The sequence below is a fragment of the Urocitellus parryii genome, chromosome 5 (assembly GCF_045843805.1).
Source record: "Urocitellus parryii isolate mUroPar1 chromosome 5, mUroPar1.hap1, whole genome shotgun sequence".
Taxonomy (NCBI): domain Eukaryota; kingdom Metazoa; phylum Chordata; class Mammalia; order Rodentia; family Sciuridae; genus Urocitellus; species Urocitellus parryii.
Genome location: NC_135535.1, coordinates 116693977 through 116712915, shown reverse-complemented (window position 1 = coordinate 116712915; position 18939 = coordinate 116693977). Strand labels below are relative to the sequence as shown.

Here is an 18939-nt window from a genome sequence, read left to right as displayed (position 1 = left end):
CTAGTATGGAAACCGATTGTTTCTCTCCAGTGAGAAGCCCTTACCCCACACTATAGGGCTGTCTGCACGTGTCTTTAGCCTTTTGAATTATGAGCTTTTTAAGGATGGAATTATGTCTTCCTTATCCTTTGGGGGCCCAAGACTATTCTAGCAGCCAGCAGTTAGTAGTTGCCTGATTGCTCCATATCCCCTGCTGCATCTGTTGATGGATGTAAAGAGACAAAAGTATCCTGGAAGCAAAGTACAGAAGAGGTGGCCATGTGAGAGGAATGCAGTCAGTTCTCAGAATGATCATCTTTAGAGCAGGGCCGCCACCAGCCTGGTCTCTTGTCTGGGAAATGGGTCCAGGCATCAGGAGACCCAGAGAAAAAAAATGAAGAGGCAAACAATTGGTCAGGCAAAGTGGCCTTTAATATCTCTCCCAGGGGGCTGGCTCAGTGGTAGAGCGCTCGCCTAGCATGCAGGAGGCACTGGGTTCCATCCTCAGCACCATGTAAATGTAAAATAAAGATGTTGTATCCACATAAAACTTAAGAATAAATTTAAAATAAAATATCCCTCCCAGCTCTTGAGAGACTCTTTTCCTGCTAGCTGGGCACTAACTGGCTCTGTGATCTTAGGCAATTCCCCAACTCTTTGTAAAGTGCAAATCATGATATCTCCCCTCTCCCCATCCCTTGAGGATAAGGGAGCCAGTGCATTTTCACCAATTTGCTAGAAGTAAGGGATAGGTGTTTTTTTTTTTTTTTTTTTTTGCACAGTACTGGGGATTGAACCCAGGGCTTCACACATGCCAATCAAACACTCCACCCCGAGTCACATCCCCAACCTTGTTACCGCTGTTGACAGGTGACGAGTTCTTGCTCCCCGATGTTGAAGAATAATACCAAAGAAGCACGTCGAGGCAAGGTCAGAGTAGAAATTAGAAGTTTATTAAAGGACAGCAGAAAAGACTTCTCCCGGAGGAAGAAGGGGACCCAGAAGGTGGAATCCGTGGAAGTGCAGTTGTCTCCCCTTTTTATAGTTCTTTCAGTGATGGAATGTAGGTTGGAAGGCCCGAGGGGTGAGACACAGGTGGGCCAAAGAAGTGGTCTGAGCAGGAAGGACTTCATTATCACTTCTTTGTGATGGGCTATTTTCAAATCTGCTGGGGGCTATTCATTAATACTTCTTCCAGGTGGACTTTGGCCTAGGACCTCTACAGAACTTCATTAACATTCCATGAATGGTCCTGTTTTCCCTGAGTCATTCCCAGCATGGCCTCCATTTTAGATTTCTCTCGATATTAGACCCGATTTACCTAACTACACTAACTACCTAACTTTAAATCTGGCTTCAACCCCACACCAGAGGACTTAACAGCCCTCTCCTCCAGTGGGAGACAGAATAGTGCTTTCCCCAAGGGCAGTTTGATGCTGGAAGATTGAGAAGGAAGCACAGAGCTATTTAGTGACCAGTCAACCCAAGGTGCCTACTGCTTGCTGAAGGTGAAAGGGTAAAGTTTCTAAGCTGGAAAGCTTGAATGTAAAAGATTAGGTATTATTAAGTTCCTCTGTTACACCCAGAACTTGGAATTCCTGAGATAGTTAAAACAATATCTGAGGAATGAGGGATGAGCCACTTGGTCCCCAACAACAAATAATAATCTTGTTTTTGTTTAGTTTTTTTCTCAGTCTTATTTTTAATTCCAGATGCTTAAATGATTTTTTTTTTTTTTTTTTTTTATGCAGAGCTTTGTATTTGGGTAGAAGAGATGAGGAAAGAACACAGAGAGTGGTTGGGCCACTCTATATCCCTGCCCTTATGAAGTAGGGAAGAGTAATGAGCTAAATGTTTGTGGCAAATGTCTAAAGCACACACATAAGCAAATTAAATAAATATGACTTGTGCTGGGTGCGCATGCTTGTAATCCCAGTGGCTCAGGAGGCTGAGACAGGAGGATTGCAAGTTCAAAGCCAGCCTCAGCAAACAACCTGTCTCTAAATAAAATACAAAATATAGGGCTGTAGATGTGGCTCAGTTTCTCTGAGTTCAATCCCTGGTACTGCTCCCTCCCACTGAAGCCAGATTTAAAGTTAGGTAGTCAGTGTAGTTAGGTAAATCGGGTCTAATATCGAGTGAAATCTAAAATGGAGGCCATGCTGGGAATGACTCAGGGAAAACAGGACAACTCATGGAATGTTAATAAAGTTCCAAAAAGGCCCTAGGCCAAAGTCCACCTGGAAGAAATGTTAATGAACATCCCCCAACAGATTCGAAGACAGCCCATCCCAAAGAAATGTTAATGAAGCCCAGGATACAGCCCCCAACAGATTTGGAGATAGCTCATCCCAAAGAAATGTTAATGAACAGCAAACTTGACTCGGAAATGACCAGATTACTCCTTTGTCCCAAACCCTTCCCACCTACATTCCCTCACCAAACCTATAAAAGGGGAACACATTGCCCGCTAACTGGATTCCACCTCTTGGGTCCCCTTCTTCCTCCGGGAGAAGTCTTTTCTTCTGTCCTTTAATAAATTTCTAATTTCTACTCTGACCTTTCCTCGGCGTGCTTCTTTGGTGTTATTCTTCAACATCGGGGAGCAAGAACTCGTCACCGGTCAACAGCGGTAACACCACCGCCAAAAAATATGACTTGCACTTGTACATATGCATCTGTTGCTACATCTTTCTCTGTGTATTGAAAACCATCATGGGACTGGGGATGTAGTTCAGTGGTAGAGCACTTGCCTGGCATGCATGAGGTCCTGGGTTCCATCCTCAGCAATTAAAAAAAAAAGAAATAAAGAAAGAAAGAAAGGAAAGGGAGGGAGGGAGGGAAGGAAGGAGAGGAGTTTGTGGCGCCACAGAAAAGGAGAAACAGTGCTGTGGCAGCAGCGGGGTTTTGAGGTGTTCAGTGAGCCTACCAGCCCAGAACTTTTCTGGACTTCTTTCCCAAAGAAATCACGACCAATATGTGAAATAAGAGCCCAAGCCCAGCATATTGTACCCTGTACCATATCTCAGCTGCTTGCTGCTACTCTGGTTGATGAAGTGTTCAAAATTGGGAATGTGGAAATTTCAAATCACTATTGTGGGAATAATCAGACATGCAGAGAAGGCTCCAACCAATACTGTTTACAAAATAGATGCATGACAGCTGCACCCATGGATGTTCATCAGTGGGTGGACACAGATGACACCAGTGGTGAAAATACTGTAGTTCCTCCAGAAACATATGTGAAAGTAGCTGGCCACCTGAGGTCCTTTCAGAACAAAAAGATCCTGGGCCTTTAAGATCATGCCCCTAGAGGATATGAATGGATTTACCACACATGTCCTAGAGGTAGTCAACAAGCACATGGTGCTGAGCCAGCCCTCAGAAGGGAAAGCATCTATTCAGCAATCCAGGAATGGGGGAAGCAGGAAGCTTCCATGGAAATAGCTTCATGCTAACAAATGGCCTCACCCAGGCCCCAAACCAGGTGCTGAATTTGATTAAGGCTTGCCCAGACCTGAAGGATTGAACTTTCAGAATCTCGGGACCCAGCTCCAACACATGCTTATAGCTTCAATCAAGCAAATTGTGGATTTTCTTTTCTTTTTTTAATATTTGTTTTTTAGTTGTACACAATACTTTTATTTTGTTTATTTATTTTATGTGGTTCTGAGAATCGAACCCAGGGCCTCACACGTGCTAGACCAGCACTCTACTGCTGAGCCACAGCCCCAGCCCCAAGTTGTGGATTTTCTTAGGAACAAGGGGCACAATTATTCTACTGTGGAAGATGATCACTTTAAACCCACAGATGCTGGATTTAAATAACTGGATCTCACTGGGTACCTGAGATATTTCCAGCTAGATCTGTTTGCACAGTCTGTTGCCTCCAGCTGTGCATATGTTTGGCCAAGTGACTTCAAGGAAGGAACTTGAAGGAACTTTAGTTCATCTGAAAAAAGTTTCAGCTGGCTTGAAACTTACTGCTTTTCTCTTTTTGAATTTTGTGGTTTTGAAGCTCAAAGGGAGATGGACAATTGACAGGGATGTAAATCAGTGTGGAATTTCTTAAGTAAGCTCATTAGGACACTAGGATAGATGGGATTAGTACAGAGATGCTTCCAAGAGAGTTGGGCAGTTTCTTAACACCTGGGAGTTTCTGCTCTTGAAATGTTTCCTATTCAGAGACAATGAGCAGGCTGAAGGTTTGTGGCCAAGGAACCCACTGCCTTCTGTCTGTGTTTCCCACTTTGGTTCTGTGTTGTTACTTTCAGAATTGCACTTTTCTTCCCCTTCTTGCCTTGTCTGCTGCTGAAAGTGAGTTTATGTGAACATGAGTTTTAGGGTGCTGGCATCATAGAACAGATAAGAGGAAGAAATGTTAAATAAAAGTCTGTTATTGCAAGAGAAAAGAAAGAAAGGAAGGAAGAAAGAAAGCCAACCAGCCAAACCATGAGTTCACAATGATAATCTCTGATACCATGAAGTCCATTCTTGTTTTTTTTTTTGTTGTTGTTGTTTTTTGTTTTTTTGGTACCAGGGATTGAACCCAAGGGTGCTTCATGATTGAGCCACATCCCCAGCTGTTTTTTTTTTTTTTTTTTTTTTTTTTAGAGACAAGGTCTCACTTAGGGTTGCTTAGGGCCTCACTAAGTTGCCAAGGCTGGCTTTAAACCTGTGATCCTCTTGTCTCAGTGTTTTGAGCCACTGGGATTACAGGCGTGAGCCTTCGCACCGTGCTCCATTCTTCTTTTCTCCCTTTCCCTTCTCTAACAATAAGAAACTTAGGTCTGGTGGTGAGGTGTTTTTTGTTTGATTTTTTTTTTGTATTATTAAACTGTGGAGGGGCTGGGGATGTGGCTTAAGCGGTAGCGAGCTTGCCTGGCATGCGTGCAGCCCGGGTTTGATTCTCAGCACCACATACAAACAAAGATGTTGTGTCCACCGACAACTAAAAAATAAATATTAAAAAATTCTAAAAAAAAATAAATAAACTGGGGATTGAACCTGATGTGAATACCAGAAATATTATAATCAACAGTCAATAATCCTATATTTATTAATGTGTGTGTTGAATAAAAGACTGGGCCCAGGCTGTAATGTGAACTGCAGAACTTAGGTAGACTTAACATGATATAAAAGTATACACCCAGGGCGTACACCCCAAATCTCACCTCAGTTGCAAGCACCTGAACTAGGACTTAAAAACACAGACTTCTCCTGGGCTGGGGGTAGGGCAGACACAGGAATAACAGGATCTGGACAGAGAGGCTGAGGCCCCCATCTCTGTTGTCCCCTCATACCAGACTCCTTCTGCCTAGATCGAGTTCCAGTGACCTGGAATTAAGACATGTCACAAGTGAGCTTCTGGGACCCATGGGTGTAGACTCAATTAGGACTTAGAATTAGGATGTATGTCTGAAGTGTGATGAGCATCAATAAAATAGCTTTGATTGATTCTGCACTATTGACTGAATCAATAATAACTGCTCATGACAGAACCCAGGGGCACTTTACCATGGAGCTACATTCCCTAGTCCTTATTTTTTGAGACAGGGTCTCACTAATTTGCTGAGGCTGGTCTCAAACTTGAAATCCTCCTGCCTCAGCCTCCCAATTTGCTGGGATTACACATGTGTACCACTGTGCCTGGCTAATGGGGAGTTTATGAAGGAGTCTATACCAGTCCCACTAGGAGTACAGGTGCTGCCTCCAAGAGTGTAGGTCAGAAGACAGCAGATTCAATTTAAGAAGAGTAGCTTGGGCTGGGCATGGTGGCCCATGCCTGTAATCCCAGTGGCTAGGAAGGCTGAGTCGGAGGATCACAAGTTCAAAGCTAGCCTCAGCAACGGTGAGGCGCTTAGCAACTCAGTGAGACCCTGTCTCTAAATAAAATACAAAATAGGGTTGGGATGTGGCTCAGTGGTTGAGTGCCCCTGAGTTCAATCCCTGGTACAACAACAACAACAAAAAAAAGTAGTTTGGAACCAGAAAGTTCCCTCCAGTTGAAGGACGTCCAGGAGCATTAGTGTTTGTTGCAAATTTAGGATACCCTAGATATACACAGCAGGATGAAGCTGAGAAAAGGGCCCTGGTGCCTCACGGGGTTATGATGAATTAATTATGGGCTGGCTTCTCCCTGTTGATCTGACCCTGGACACAAAAAACTGAGGTATGGTTTAGATTAAAATAGTATTAGATTAATTTTGGTATATAAAGAAATGGAAAGTGCTATAGTTTGGTCCCTGCATTGAAGGCTTTGCTCTTGGAAAGTGGTGGAACATCTGTGAAGGAGAGCCGAGTAAGAGGAAGTTAGGTTACTCAGGGCATGCGCTCCTACAGTATGTTGGGTTCCTTCTTCCTCTTCCTCTTTCTTTCTTTCTTTCTTTTGCATCCTGGCCACTGTGAGGTCAACACTTCTCTCCACCACATGATACCATATAATGTGCTGCCTCACCACAGGCAATGGGGCCAACCAATCATGAACTGAAGCCTTCAAAGCTTTGAGCCAAAACAAACTCTCCCTCTTTATTTGTCTCAGGTACTTATTATATAATAGAAAACTGACAAACACAGAAAAAGAAGGAAACAATAAATTTGCCTGGCTCAGTTGTGCATGCTTGTAATCCCAGTGACTTGGGAGACTGAGACAGGATTGCAAGTTTGAGGCTTGCTGCAGGCTGCTCGGCCGGGCAGCGTGGGCTCTCCCGAGCTCCGCTCCCGGCTCCTGCCGCTGCTCTTGCCCGAGCACCACCTGCTGCCTTCCTGCTGGGCGCCTTCCTGCTGGGCTGTCAGTGCACTCCGGCTTGCAATCTTGCAACCCAGCTGGGCACAAAAAAAACACAAGCCAGTCAAACTGAAACAAAGTTTTATTTTGTGAGAGGCTGTGTGCGTCCCCTAACAAGCCGGTCCACACACACGTGTGGTCTCTACCGGCGCCGGGGGGCTTGGACCTCTCCTGGAAGTTCCCTCCTACTATCCTTCCCCAACCAATGGGAACTCTCCCATTACATGAGTGACATGAGTAACCCGAGTCCCGTAAGAGGCTGAGGTGAGCAGCAGGAGTCCATTTACCATATGAATGTATTACTTTTGCAGTGGCTCCTAGCAGAGGCTAGCCTTAGCAACTTAGCAAGGCCCTAAGCAACTTAGCAAGTGCCGCAGTCTGGCTGGGCACAAAATAACCAAGCCACCACAAAAGCCTTGTAGATTCAAACAACAATTCTTTTATTCCCGAACTCTCACCTGCACTCTACACACACGATCTGGGAAAATCCACACCTCCACCGGGCTCTGCATCCCAAATACCCTCTGAATCCCAGGAGAACTCAACAGGAACTCAAGGAGTGGGGGCCTGAGGCAGCAGGATACGCCCTATGCCTAGCAGGATCCACCCTAAATCCCATCGGCCCTAATCCCTGAGCAAGGTCACCTTTCAAATCAAAACATTCATGCAATGTCACTTCAAATGACCTGGGTCCAAGGCAAGCCCATTTCCACAATGGAGAGTCCTCCCTCTAAGCAACATTGGGTAGGCTGACAAGGAAATTGCCATGTGTCATTCCTACTTGGCTATGGATCTCAGCAAGCAAGAATCTATCTCAAAATAAAAAATAAAGGGGCTGGGAATATAGCTCAATTGATAGAGTGCTTGCTTCACATGCACAAGGTCCTGGGTTCAATCTCCAGCACCACAATAAATAAATAAATAAATAAAATTTAAAAAGCTGGAGATGTAGCTTAGGGGTGAAGTACCCTTGGGTTCAATTCCCAGTACCTAAATAAATAAATAAACAAAGTAAGATCATCAGCACAAAAGAAAAATGGGCAAAGGATCTTAAAAAAATCTAGAAGAAACATGCAATGGATTTTAAGCACATCAAAGATACTCAACCTCATGAATAATATGCTATGGTTTGGATATAAGATGTCCCCCCAAAAAGCTCATGTTAGGTAATGGAGCAATGTTCAGTTAAAAGATTAGAGTGTGAAAGCTGTAACTAAATCAATGTATGAATCCATTTGATGGATGAACAATCTGAATGGATTTCTGGGTGGGAACTGTAGGCAGGTGGGGTGTAGCTGGAGGAAGTGGGTTGCTGGGGACATGCCTATATATTTTGTCCCTGGCTCCTCACATTCTTTCTCTGCTTCCTGGCTGCCTCAAGGGGAGCAGCTTTTCTCCTCCATGACCTTCTACCATTGTGCTCTGCCTCACCTCTGTCCCCAGCAATGGAATCAGCGGACTTACACTGAAACTTCTGAAACCATGAGCCAAAATAAACTTTTCCTCCTCCAAATTGTTCTTGTCAGCTTATTTTGGTCATAGCAACAAAAAGCTGACTAACACAAAATAGAAGAAATGTGAGTTCAACCTGTAAGATGACATGCAATTTTTTACTTGTTAGATGAGTAAAGATGAAAATTTTGATTATTGTGTGAAAGATGATGTGAAGAAATAGGTAATCCACACATTTTTTTTTGTTTTGTTTTTTAATATCCACACATTGTTAGTAGGAGTAAAAACTGTTACCAAGTGTTCTTCAGAACAAGCTATCAAAATAAAAAGTGTAAGAGCTGTGTATAGAGGTGTGTATAGTGGCTACTTGGGAGGCTGAGGCAGGAGGATTCCTTGGGCCCAAGTGTTTAAAGCCAGCCTGGGCAACATAGTGAGACTCCTTTGAAAAAAAAAATGTACACATCTTTTGATGCAATAAACCTTCTTCTACAAAATTATCATACAGATACACTAACATGTATGTACAAAATGTATTGGCAAGAAATTTCCTGCAGCATCATTTGGAGAGCAAAATCGGAAAGAACCTAAATGGTTGTCTACAGAGAAGGAATATTAAACATAGTTATTGCATAAGTTGACAAATCACAGACAATGATTCTGTATGTTGTTTACAGACAGTTTATATGTACATGAGATATCAAAAACCACCAAAAGAATGTAATGCATCCATGCTATGCTCACCTCTGGGAACAGGAGTAGATGAACAGAAGTGGCTAGGAAGGCCCCAGAATAGTTCAACCTCATTTATAACATCTGATTTCTTTATGTAAGAAAAATGAAGGAAAGAAACAGCTGTGATTAAATGTTTTCATCAAGGCTGGACAGGGGAACTTCATATTGTAAACTCTTTACTGTGTTTTTCCACAAAGCATGATACAGATGAGTGGTTATAAGATGGTATCAGGAACAGGTAGGGTGTGCTTGCTTATGTGTGAACTGCCTCCAGGAAGATCAACAAGGTAACTGCAGTTGACTACAGGGTAGGGCAGCAAGGACAAGCTGGTCAGGGTGGGAACTGATTGTTCATTGCACATTCTTACTGTTCACATGTTCAAGGGGTTGGTGATATAGCTCAGTGGTCTAGCATGAGCAAGGCCCTGGGTTCCAGCCCAGCACTAAAAAAAAAAAAAAAAAAAAAAAGAAAGAAAGAAAGAAAAAAAAAACCCAGCAGCAGCAGCCAGGTTCAGTGGTTCCAGAAGCAGGAGGATCATGAGTTCAAAGCCAGCCTCAGCAACGGAGGGAGGTCCTAAAGCAACTCAGCGACCCTGTCTCTAAATAAAATATAGAAAAGGGCTGAGGATGTGGCTTCCTGGTACAAAAAAAGAAGGAGAAGACAACGAGGACAAAGAGGGGCGGGGTGGGGGGGGGACATAAGCACGCGACTGTTTTAGGCTTCTCTGAAGCCTTTGCCTGAGTCTGGTTAAGTAAATACTGAGGTTGAGATCCTGGATGTGAGGGAGGTGGAAGGAGGAAGGGGGAGGGAGAGAGAGAGACCCACAAGTCCCTGAGAGGAGCAGTGTGGGCTGAGCTAAGAGCTGGAGCAGCTATTACCACACCAGTGGACAAAGCAGGAAAAACCACTCCGGACTGAAGAATGTCCAGGGTGGCCAACGTAAGTATATTTTAAGATAATGTGAAGGAAGCAAACTGCTTTCCTGTCTTCAGGGTCAAGAGTCCTCAACTAGAGAGCAAAAATCGACAGTCAAATAGTGAAAAACAAAATAGGGAAAACTGAAACCCAGGGAAAAAACCTGAATAAACCTTTTAGTGTCACTTGCTTTTATTGTTTTGAGTTGACTTTAAAAATCCCCAAGTTTAGGGATTGAGGGTGTAGCTCAGTGGCAGAGTGTTTGCCTAGATGCAGGAGGCCCTGGGTTCCATCCTCACCACACACACACATACACATACACACACACACACACACACACACACACACACACAATCCCTAATAATTCTGGAGGTCATACAGCTGAGCTATACATTAGTGTCCCATTAGCTTTGCTGTAGATAACACCTCTGACTTGTGGGTTATGAAGATAACAGTTGCTAAGGAAGCTTTTCAGGGACTTGAACTTTTTTGGTTAAAACTACAAACTTTTCATTTACTTGGACCTGTGCAGTTTTTTACTTCTTTGTTTGTTTTTTGAGAAGTGACCTTTTGACATCAGGACCCCAAAACTCCACCCTCAGATTACACTAACCTGCCATTCTTTCAATGGGACACCCTGATTACTTCACCTCCAATCGCCTTTCCCCATGCCTCAGAACACCATGCCACACTTGGCTGCCTTGTGAATAAACTTTCTCATTTGCAAAACTCATTATTTCAGTGATTAGCAGAGTGAGCAGAAGAAAAAAATGGGCCTGGTTTGGTCACAAAACTAAAAATAACCATGGCTGAACTTTGTTATGCTAAGTGAAATGAGCTAGTAGGGAAAGGACAAATATTCTGATTCTACTTGTAAGGAGACATCCTGGGTATTCCTGGATACTTCCAGATGTCAAATTGAGAGAGAAAGTAGAATGGTGGTTGCCAGGGGCTAGGGTTGGGAAGTTGGTGTATAATGGGTACAGATATTCAGTTGGGGAAGAAAAAAATATTTTGGAGATGAATGGTTGAATGGTGGTGATGGTGGCACCAATGTGAATTTGCCCTATGTCACAGAATTATCAAAAGAAAATGGTTAGAATATAAATTTTGTGTTACATATATTTTACCACAATTCAGAAAAATAGTTACATACCCTGTTGACTGAGAATCCGGACAAATCTAAAACCTTTAGCTAGACATTTAAAAGTGTGGTGCTTAGGGCTGGCATTGTGGCTCAGTGGTAGCGTGCTCGCCTAGAAAGCATGAGGCCCTGGGTTTGATCCTCAGCACCACATAAAAACAAATAAAAGCATTGTGTCCAACTACAACTAAAAAATAAATTTAAAAAAACGTACGGTGCTTAACTGGGCTTATTACCTCCTATGAAGTGGCACCCCCTTTCTTCACTGAAAAGTCTTAACTGGACTTCTCCAGAAATTCTCACCATGGCTGATTTTGGGACTGTCAGCCAAAGAGTCTCTGAAAAAGAGTTCAATGTAGATAAACTTTCCTATTTTCATGTCGCCCTGTTTACTTGGCCACTGGCAGAGAAGATACCAGCACTCCAGGTGCTGGACACCCCCTTACTAGTTTTTCACAAACATCAGTATAGTACTTTGAAGAAATGTGCAAACAAGGCCTCTGGCCTTGAGCTGAGCTTCACAGAGATGTCCACATTTTTAAGATAAGTTACAAATGGGCTCCATGGTAATAGCTGGCAGGGGGAGAAAAGAAAGGAGAGAAGAAGCTCTCCCCTTCTCAGGTGTTGTCCTTGAAGAGTTAACTTGCCCAGAACAGTGAAAGAAAAAGCTGCTTTTATGTAAGCCTCTGCAGACTGTGAACTTCTGAGCCCCTCCCCTTACATGCTTGGTATAAAACTCTGAAACTCGGGGTTCAGGGGATTAATTGATTACAGCCAAAGCTGTGCCCTCTGAGCCTGGCTGCAGCCAAATAAAACTGTTTCCTGCTATCTTCAGTGCCTTGCCTCGTTTGTCCCTACAATATTTTTGGCGATCCAGATGGGACAGAGGAGGTAAGGAAGGCTATTCTGCCTCTCTTGTCTCTGGGGACCTACTTCCCTGGGGCGATGGGGGACTGCAGTCCCCTTGGCTCGCCTAGACCGCTTTTGGCCTTAAGGATGATGACTCATCCAGCGCCCTGAGGCTTCCACCCGGAGCATAAGGAACCCACAGGCAACAGGAACCAGAATTAGGGCTTTGGAGCACCGCCCAGCTGAAAGTTAGGACCCGGGTCCATTTGGTTTTGCAACCCATCTGACTTCCCCTTCAAGGCCTAAGCTGATGGAAGAGAGGCTTGATCAACCTCTGTGGTCCCGAGTACTCTCCAAAGTGGTTGGAGCTGAAATGGACCCGGGGAATTGCCCGAGTAGTCTCTGTTCAGGGTCAGTGAGCAGATGGGAAACCGTGACACCCTTTTTAATTGGTTTGGAATTGTTGGTTTAGAAATCCTATTCTGGACATGTCTGTGTGAAAGTGTATGAATGAGATGGACAAAGGGAAGGGTTCTGACCCAACCTGAGGGCTGAAGCAAGTGCAGAGCTTGATCCGGGGTTCCGTGGCACCTCATACAGTCTATGGCGGAATTTCACCAACCAACGTCCTAGGTGAAATCTCCAGGTGTGTGTGTGGGGGGGTTTGATACCGACCAAGAAGGCTAAGAGGGCCCTAAATCCCCTCGAGGGGAACGGCTGGAAACGAATGAAGCGAGTCTTGTCCTAAGTGTGTTTTGTTCTAAGTGTGCGACACCGATGCAGGGTAGAACATGGGAGGCACACTAAGGAAACTGAGCCTTCTGAAATGTGTGTTAGAAACCTTTAGGGGGCTGGGGATGTGGCTCAAGCGGTAGCGCGCTCTCCTGGCATGCGTGCGGCCAGGGTTCGATCCTCAGCACCACATACCAACAAAGATGTTGTGTCCGCCGAGAACTAAAAAATAAATATTAAAAAAAAAAAAAAAGAAATCTTTAGGAAGATTTTCCTGGTAACCATGGAGTGAAACTCACTCCACAAAGGTGGCATACTCTGTGAATTAGAATGGCCCACCTAAGGTCTGGGCTGGCTACCAGAAGGATTGTTAGATGAGAGAGTCATTGCTGAGGTCCTTTTGATGGTTGTTGGAACCTCTGAACCAATTCTCTTATATTGATTGCTGGCAAGAGATAGTACAGAAACAGCCTCCTTGGTTGAGAGCCTGTCTAGATGGACAGTCCATACTGATGTTAACCAGGAGCATAGAGGTCTCTAAGACCCAGCAGAAAGCAGCTAAACAGAAAACCTGACTAGGAAAGACAGGAAAGGAAACAGTTCCCCCCCCCCCGCCCCCCCCCCCCCCCCCCGTGAGCCAGAAGAGGACCCAAAACCTTATGTGCCACTCTACCCAACTTTCCCAAGACCACTGGGACAACAGACTGTCCCCTAGCCCCCTTGTCCTCAGAGGCAACAAATGATGCCCCCCCCAATACTGGCTATTCCTTCCTCTGTGATGTCTTCAGAGCCAAAGGCTTCCTAGGACCAAAGACTCTTTCACCTCCCAAGATTAAGGTGGGAGATTTGTTCCAAGACTAGAGCCACAACTCAGATGAGAACTCTCCAGATTCCCCTGCAAGGGACTTGAAAGGGTAAAGTTTCTAAGCTGGAAAGCTTGAATGTAAAAGATTAGGTATTATTAAGTTCCTCTGTTACACCCAGATTCCTGAGATAGTTAAGACAACACCCTACTGGCCATTTAGCCTAGGGCCCTGTGCAGTTCCTCACAGGGCCCGAACCAATCAGTTTGAATGTGTAACCCGCTTACGAATGACCAATCACCCTCGCCCGCCAATGAATGTGCCAATCACGTCTCAGAGTTGTTGTTCAATTTCCCCGTGCCTCATGATGATTTGTTCTGATGTATGCAAAGACTCCCGCCCTCCCCAAAAAGTGTACTTAAGCTCTGCTTGACCTTTGCTCTGGGCTCTGAGCTGCGCTCCCTTCTTGAGTGGGCACAGAGTCCCAGCGTGCTGGAATGGATCCCCAATAATTCCCTTTTGCCAATTGCATGGAGTAAGTCTCTTGTGTGTGGTCTCTCCCTCCGACGTTCCGCCGGACCCCCCTTACAGGACTAAAGGGCCTGCTCATGTTGACCAGAAGGAAACACCTGAGGGGGACAAGGCAGTTTTCTGTGCCAGTCTTTCTCTACCATTGTGCTCATAAGGTGGAAAAATCATACTTCCTCCTACACAGAGAAACCCTGGACCATGACTGATCTGGTGCAGCCCATTATCCAGACCTAGGTCAGGGCCCCAACAAAGAAGAAGTTCTAAAGATAAAGAGATGTGAAGAAGATCTCATAGAAAGTCTAAAAGAAAAGAAAAAAGAGAACAAAACACACTGTCTGTGCCCAAGAGTTAGAAGGAATCAGAGCCAGCCCTGAGCCCTAGCCTAAGCTGAGCACATCTGCAGACAAACAGAGCTGAGATAAGCCTCCCGCTGTTCCAGCATCTCCCTCTGGAACCCCTTGATAGCCCTGAACATTTCTCTCGGTCCCACATAAGGCCCCTCTGCCTTATGAAACTGGCAGCAATAATCAAAAGAGATGTGCCCAACTGAGTCAGAGCTAAATGTCCAGGCCACCGCCGCTGCTGCCCCTCTCCCTGCCCAGAGGTGCCCGGGGGAGGAGGGGCACCATACAAACATTGCTGCCACAGTACAGGTTTGTCAGTGAAGAAATGCACAGGCGCAAGCAACAGGTGATCAATGCAGTCTTTGTGGGACAGACTCAGAGAGCCATTGCCAAAAATTATAATCCTAGAGGACTTTACTGTTAAATGTGCCAGTGAGCTGATTAAGGTGGCCACCACAGTGTTCATTAATCGAAACCCAGAGACTCAAAGACAGGCAGACCAGAAAGATAAAGAGGAGGATGGATCTCAAAGTGGGGGGTCTCACTAGTACAAAGCCAATGGTCCAAATGTTTACAAGAAAAAAAAAGTGTGGCCAGACAAAAGGGAAGCCTCCAATGGCCCATTGGGCAAGCACTCACTGCCATGCTCAAAAGCTAAGACTTGAACAGAGAAGGAGTGAATGTTTTCCCCCAAGACTTTGGCCCCACCCCCTCCTTTCAGTTTCTTCCCACTTGCTCAGAAGTTGATGATTGACGAATATGGCAGGGGTCCAATAGACATGCACAACTGCATCTGATGCACGGGACCCAGCACCTCAGGAGGGCTCAGCTGCTGCAAGCCCCCAAATGAACCAGAAATATATTCATATTAATACCAGAGAGTAGGCCATAGGGTGCACACTCCAAAAGGACATGGCACCCAGGCTCCAAGCCACACTCTGTGAGCCACCAGCAGGAAGGGCCACAGAGCCCCGTGCACCAGGCATACTGAACAAAAACACAAGCGGGGCAGCTACTATGGACAATTAGAGCAGGCTCCCACCTGGCAGGAGGATAAAGCCACGCAAAGAACAACACCTAGGTGGGCACAATGTGGCTGCCACACTGGGACCTGCATGGGGCCACACCACTGCCTCCAACCTTAGCAGAAGGCCCACAGCGAAATTTACATAGATGGAACAAATTTTTACTCCTCACACTTCAGATAGAGCCCTAATATCCAGAGTATACAAAGAACTCAAAAAATTGAACAATAAGACAACAAATAATCCAATCAACAAATGGGCTGAGGACCTGAACAGACACTTTTCTCAGGGCCATTGCCAAGTAGGAATGACACATCGAAATTTCCTTGCCAGCGTACCCCATGTTGCTTAGAGGAAGGACTTGTGGAAATGGATTTGCCTTGGACATTCGCTGTGACATTGCATGTATGTTTGAGAAAGGTGACCCTGCTCAAGGACCAGGGTGGATCCAGGTTTAGGGTGTATCCTGCAGGTTTTAGGAAGTATCCCACTCCTTGGGTTAGGGCGTTCCCGGTTTAGGACAATTTGGGTTTAGGGCGTTCCTGGTTTCGGGCAATCTGGGTTTAAGGCGGTTCCAGGTTTAAGGTTATTCCTGCTGGGAATAGGGCGTATCCTGCTGCCTGAGTTCCCTTGAGTTCTCCTGGGATTCAGAAAGTATGTGGAAAATAGCCTGGTGGAGTAAGTAAATTTGGCCCCAGAACTTGGATTTCCCAGAACGTGTGTGTAGAGGCCGGTGTGAGTTCGGGAATAAAGAATTGCTGTTTGAATCTACAAAGCAGTGAGTGGTTCGTGATCTTGTGCCCAGCCAAGACTGCAGCAACACTTCTCAGAGGAGGACATACAATCAATCAACAAGTACATGAAAAAAATGCTCACCATCTCTAGCAGTCAGAGAAATGCAAATCAAAACCACTCTAAGATACCATCTCACTCCAGTAAGATTGGCAGCCATTATGAAGTCAAACAACAACAAGTGCTGGTGAGGATGTGGGGAAAAGGGTACACTTGTACATTGCTGGTTGGACTGCAAATTGGTGCGGCCAACTTGGAAAGCAATATGGAGATTCCTTGGAAAGCTAGGAATGGAACCACCATTTGACCCAGCTATTCCCCTTCTTGGACTATTCCCCAAAGACCTTAAAAGAGCGTACTATAGGGATACTGCTACAACCATGTTCATAGCAGCACAATTCACAATAGCTAGACTGTGGAACCAATCTAGATGCCCTTCAATAGATGAATGGATTAAAAAATGTGGCATTCATACACAACAGAGTATTATTCAGCACTAAAAAATGACAAAATCATGGCATTTGCAGGGAAATGGATGGCACTAGAGCAGATTATGCTAAGTGAAGCTAGCCAATCCCTAAAAAACAAATGACAAATGTCATCTTTGATATAAGGAGAGTAACTAAGAACAGAGCAGGGAGGAAGAGCATGAGAAGAAGATCACCATTAAACAGGGAGGGGAAGGGAAAGGGAGAGAGAAGGGAAATTGCATGGTAAAGGAAGGAGACCCTAATTGTTATACAAAATTACATATAAGAGGAAGTGAGGGGAATAGGGGAAAAAAACAAGAGAAATGAATTACAGTAGATGGAGTAGAGAGAGAAGATGGGAGGGGAGGGGAGGGGGGATAGTAGAGGATAGGAAAGGCAGCAGAATACAACATACACTAGTATGGCAGTATGTAAAAAAGTGGATGTGTAACCGATGTGAATCTGCAATTTGTATACGGGGTAAAAATGGGAGTTCATAATCCGTGTGAATCAAATTTATGAAATATGATATGTCAAGAGCTTTGTAATGTTTTGAACAACTAATAATAATAAAAAAATGATGTCCCAGGTCATCAATCTCTGCTAAGATTTACATTAGATTGAAGAGTTGGAGAATCCTAACAGCCAAGATCCTGCACTGGGAGATAACAAAAAAAAAAAAAAAAAAAAATCCTGCATCTTAAAGCTCCAGAGGCTCTATGTATGCCTCCCTTCCCTAAATGATAGTTCCTCCCAGGTGCTTGAGTACACCATCTTTGCAACAGCACTGTACTCTAACTTAAAAGCCCACATCTATCAAGGAAAAGTCAAATACCTTGGTTATCATCTGACTCAGCAACAGAACAGAACAACCACTGAGCCTCAAAAGAAACAGGAGATCTGCTCAATTCTGGTCCCTTCAACCTGCCATCAGACTAGAGAATTCTTGGGGGCTCCTGGGTTCAGCCATATATGGATCCCAACTTTCAGTTATGACAAAACCCCTCTATGAAGCCACAAAGGGGGGAGAATAGGATCTTCTAATATGGGGGTCAACTAAGCAGAAGGCCTTTAAGGACATTAAACAAGCACTTGCCAGTGCACCTGGATTAGGGCTCCCTGACCTCATAAAGCCTTTCTTTCTGTATGTCCATGATCAGTCTGGAGTGGCTATGGGAGTTTTGACTCAGATGCTGGTTCATGGCAACGTCCCGTGGCCTATTTGTCCAAACAGCAGGACTCTGTAACCCAGGGCCCTTGCAGTCACAGCTCTTCTGGTGTTGGAAGCTGATAAACTGGCCATGGGACAAGAACTGGTGGTCAGAGTTCCTCATTCAATTTTGACATTGTTAGAATATAAAGGACACTATTGGTTGACTAATGAATGAATGGTCAAATATCAGGGCATATTATATGAAAACCCACGTATCCGTGTTGAGGTCATCAGAATTCTAAGCCCAGCAACTTTGCTGCCCACTGGACCTGGAAAACCTGATCACAAATGTGTTGAGGTCATGGATGAAGTGTTCTCCGCAGACCAGACCTAACAGACCAGCCTCTCAAGGACGTGATGCAGAGTACTTCACAGATGGAAGCAGTTTTATGAAAGGTGAGGTATGTTTTGCTGGATATGCAATGGTCACTCTGGACTCCACTGTCAAGGCAGAACCTCTCCCTCAGGGAACTTCAAACTTATTGCTTTGATTCAAGCACCTCAGTTGACAGCAGGAGTCTGTGTGGATATTTACATAGACTCAAAATATGCGTTCACTACCTTTCATGTTCATAGGGCCTTATGTAGGCTAATTAACTCAGAAGAGAAAAAAAGGGGGGGGGCATGATGTATGGGCAAGAAATTCTTAACTTTTGGATGCACTGTGGGCTCCCAGGAAGGTTGTGATTATATATTGCCAAGGTCATCAAAAGGGAAACACTGTGTTTTCTCAGGGCACCCGGAGAGTTGACAGAGAAGCCAGGTTAGCTGTCTGCATGAAACGGGAAGAAAATCCAGTCCCAGGTTTAAATGCTGCCCTTCTGCCTGGCCAACTAGCTAACAGAATGGGAGCCAACATATTCCCAAAATGAAAGTAAGTGATTTAAGACTGAAAAAGAAAATTTTCTCCCAGGTGGATGGTGGAGATTTTCTGATGGCCGGAATAGACATCCAGGAGATTCTAGCCCCAGCCTTTATCAGGCAGTTTTGCAGGAAAACATGTTGGACATACAACACTTGAGACAGTTCTAAGTCAACATTTCTATGTCCCCCCCCCCCCAAGCAACACCTGGATGATCTGCAAACAATGTGAGGTTTGTGCTCAAAACAATTCTTGTCAGGGGCCAGAGCTCCCACCAGGAATCCAAACTATAGGAGGAGCACCTTTTG

The 18939-nt window shown here is 44.8% G+C and overlaps 1 pseudogene; it reads left to right on the top strand.

The window, feature by feature from the left end:
- The first annotated feature begins 870 nt into the window (after positions 1 to 870).
- Positions 871 to 3807, top strand: LOC113198390 (replication protein A 32 kDa subunit-like; annotated as a pseudogene).
- Positions 3808 to 18939: the final 15132 nt, after the last annotated feature.